This window comes from Lethenteron reissneri, chromosome 41 (genome assembly GCF_015708825.2).
Source record: "Lethenteron reissneri isolate LAM-NWPU_2019-01 chromosome 41, ASM1570882v1, whole genome shotgun sequence".
Taxonomy (NCBI): domain Eukaryota; kingdom Metazoa; phylum Chordata; class Hyperoartia; order Petromyzontiformes; family Petromyzontidae; genus Lethenteron; species Lethenteron reissneri.
Window position 1 is genome coordinate 12,503,194 of NC_083819.1, and position 4,277 is coordinate 12,507,470.

A 4,277-nucleotide genomic window follows, 5' to 3' on the forward strand; every position below is an offset into this window, starting at 1 on the left:
GTTCTGGCAGGTCCCACTAGACGCGGACTCCCGGCCTAAAACAGCGTTCCGGACACCACAGGGCCTGTTCGATATTAACTGCCTGCCTTTGGGCCTCCATACTGCGCCGGCGATGTTCCAACGCATAATGGAGTTGGCCTTAGCAGGCCTCCAATGGGAAACGTGCCTCATCTACCTGGATGACGTCATTGTCTTCAGCCGATCATTCGAGGAACACATTGACCAATTACATCAGGTATTCCTGCGGTTCCAGAACGCGAACTTGAAGCTCATGCCGTCGAAGTGCCACCTTATGCAGTCGTCGGTACGCTACTTGGGCCACGTCGTCAGTGAGTCTGGAGTCGCTACAGACCCGGAAAAGACGGCCTGCGTGAGGGCCTGGGCTGTTCCTACAACGGTTCCAGAGGTACGCCGGTTTGTGGGTTTCTTACTACCGCCGGTTTGTACCCAACTTCGCAACCATTGCCAAGCCCTTGCACGTGTTGACGGCGAAGAACCAGAGGTTTTATTGGGGCCCTCTGGAGGAAGAGGCATTCCAACAGCTGCGCTCACGTCTGACAGATGCACCACCATTGGCCTTTCTGGATTTTGGCCTCCCCTTTATCCTGGACACGGACGCCAGCGATGTGGGCATCGGCAGTGTTTTGTCGCAAGTCCAGCAGGGTCGGGAGGTGGTTATCGCCTACGGTAGTCGCGTGCTTTCATCAGCGGAGCAGCACTACTGCATCACACATAGGGAACTCCTGGCAGTCGTTCACTTCGTGCAGCAATTCCGACCCTACCTGTATGGTCACAAATTTACGGTCCGCACTGACCACGCGGCCTTGCAGTATTCGCTCCGCATCGACCAGCCTTCGGGCCAGCTGGCCAGATGGATAGAGCGCCTGCAGGAGTACAGGTACCAAGTGGTGCATCGCAAAGGGACCCGACACGCCAACGCAGACGCATTGTCCCGACTGGCGCCCCAGGGCCCTTGTGCATGCACCACAGGCGAGGCACGCTGCAAGGAGGCGAGGCCGGAGGGGACGGTCATCGCTCCCGTACGCACGGCGGAGGGTGCACAGGGTGAGGTCCAGCTGACCGACCACGACCTGGGGCTGACCTTGGACGATTGGAGACGGCTACAGCTGGAGGAAGCCCCACTGTGAACGCTACGCGCCTCAGCAGAGGCAGGGGGGGAGGAGTACATCCTATGGGAGGACCTCCTCATGCGATGGGACCCGACAGGGCGCTGGCGATGCCTGGTAGTTCCGGAGTCGCTGCGTCAACAATTGATTATGGACGTACACGGCCGCCAGCTGCTGCACCTGGCGGGGCGGAAGACACTGTACACATTACAGGGTCGGTACTTTTGGCCAGGTATGACCGCTGACGTGCATCGATGGGTCGCTACCTGCGTCGAATGTGCGCGGCGAAAGCCGCCACCCCGGGTAAGCCGGGCGCCCCTACAGCTCATCACGGTGACCAGGGTCAACGAATTGGTTGCGTTGGACATCCTGGGACCACTGCCGGTCATGCCACGGGGAAATAAATACCTGTTGGTCGGAGTCGAGTACTGCACGAGGTGGCCGATGGCGTGGGCCCTCCCGGACCAAAAGGCACAGACCATCGCCGATGCCTTCGTGGGAGGCTATGTCCTTGATAAGGGGGCACCGGAGCGGTTGCTCACGGATCAGGGCAGGAATTTCTCCTCACGGCTATTGAAGGACGTCTGCTCTATCCTGGGCACTAAAAAGGTCCTAACATCTCCGTATCATCCCCAGACCGATGGGATGGCAGAGCGGCTTAACCGCACCATAGCGGCCATGCTGTCCCAAGTGGTGGACGAAAACCATTCCGACTGGGATCTCCACATTCCATCGGTCTTAGTGGCGTACAGGGTGGCCCCGTACGCGGCAACGGGGTTCTCGCCGTTTTTAAATCCTTTATATTAAGTTCACTTGCTTGCTTGCTTACGACCGTGCAAATCTTTCGGTCGTTTTTTAACCCACTTCCCGTGATCCAATCGAGCTGACATTTTCCACACAGACTCGTTGTGCGGGACAATGAATTTTCGTGAATTTTTTTTCTCCAAAATTTGACACTTTTTAGGGATTTTTTAAAAAATATTTAATTGCCAATTGCTTAATGCTGGCAGGCAATCATCTGACCCATAGGTGGCAGCCATCTCAAGCCAGAGGACGAGAGGACTCTAGCCGCCACGCATATAAAGGATTTATAGTGAAAAACTTTGTTTTTACGGGTTAATTTTTCCTGATGTACGGACGGGATTCCGTTCTGCCTATTGAGGTGCAGCTGACGGGACATTCCCGCAAGAGCTGACGCATGGCCGAAGGCACTAAAGACCTCCCTCATTTATTTGAGAGAGGCCCGCCAAGCAGCCGAGGCCGCATCGGCCACGAGCTAAGAGAGTAATGTACGGGAGAGGACAGTGACAGCCAAGCCCTTTAAAGTCGGGGACCAGGCATAGCTACACTGTCCTCAGGTGCCGGTTGGCCTCTCACCAAAGCTGCACCGACCCTGGAAAGGGCCGGTCGAGGTCATTAAAGCACTCCGACTGCAGTGCGTCCAGGTCCAACTGGGTAAGCGACGATGGTTTGTACACCCCACCCGCCTTAAGCCATACATCTCTCCACCGTCATCTTCACCAACATCACCACCAACATCACTGCCAACATCTTCATCATCCCTACCCAGGCCAAGGTCGCCGACCACCACGCGCCGACCGGCAGGGGGTTCGGTGCCCTGTGTTCCCTTGTCACCTACAGCACCCCATGTAAGGCCTGACGGAGCGGTGGCACGAGCAGGGGCCGGAGAGACAGTGGCGCCAGGCAAGGCGACACCGGCACCACCGAACCAGGGACCGCGACGAGAGGGCCTTCGAAGAAGGGGGCCGCCACGGTCATCTGCTGCCAGTGGATGTCCGGGCTGTTACGGGACGCTGGCTGGAGACCTGGGCAGGCCGCGCAATTGATTTTGTTGTGTTATATTGCATTGTAGGGTTGTGGGGGGGTTAAGGGCTGTCGTCACTGTCAGTGGTGGGAGGCATGGGGAAACTTAAATGGTTCATGGAGGAGGCAGAACCGAGGACTTTTTTTTTTCTCCGGGGGGGGGTTGATGTAGGGGTGTCAGGGGAAGGATTCCCACCAGTAGGAGGGTTAGTGGGAGGGGTGATCGAGTAGATATAAGGGGAGAACGGGCGGGAAGAAGGGGCCTTTTGGCGGGAACGAGATTGGGACGGCTGGGGACAGGTGTGGATGGGAGAAAAGGATTAAAAGACGAAACCCCTGCAATCTTGTGTCGGCTCTCCTTTCCAATTGCATTGACAAAATGGGCAGTACACAGCAGGCAGTACACACTGGTCCGTACACGTAGGAGGGATAGGTAGCTTCCGTGTGCAGGAGGTCACACAGATCAGTAGAAGACCACAGCTGGGGACATCGTTGGCACTGGTTCTGGCTGCCTGTGGTTTCCCGCGCGTCCGAATAATTCCCAAACTTTATCAGTCTCTCTCTCTGTGCGTGGTTCGCATTCTAAATTATTATCGAGGAAGGAAGACAACCCTTTGTAAGCACCGTCGATAATACCCAGAGAGGTGGACAGGAAAGCTTTTAGGCCGCACTTGACCAAAAAGAGGAAACCAGCCGTGCAGCTGTGTAGAAACAGGGCAGCGGTGAATAAGGAGACTTGTACGGAATCGTGCAGAGGTTGACGGGGTTTTAACGGCCTGGGACAGTGTTCTTCACACATTTTCAGGAAGGGGGGTCATTTTCGCCGATAAAACATCAGCAGTACGAGGGGTCGCCACACCGCCTCCAAGGGGCGGTGTTGTCACTCTTTGTGTATTTATCGGGCGCCGCACGTCACGGGCTGCCACTGAAGGCCGCCAGGGGCCGCCAGTGGCCCGCGGGCCTTGCAATGAAGGACACCAGCCTGGGGCGTTCACCGAAGGCTTTGGCGACTGTGACGGACGTCCGTTGACCGACTCGGCACGGCAAGAGGCCCCGTGAGCAGAGGAGGGGGAGAGGCGGGCGGATGTCGGTTCCCTGCTTCCCGAATCTGGAAGCAGACGCGGCCTCGCCTTGCGCTGCAGCGAGCACGGCAGCCACGACTCCCCCCCCCCCCCCCCCCCCCGCAGGGCTCCAAAGAGCCCTGGGGGGGGGGGGGGAGACATTGCGGGCCTTGACCTCGGCCGGGCCGATGAACCCAACCCAGACGACGTTCCCACGCCGAGTGCTCACATCCCAGCGCCCTTGGGAGGTGACCATCCCCATGGT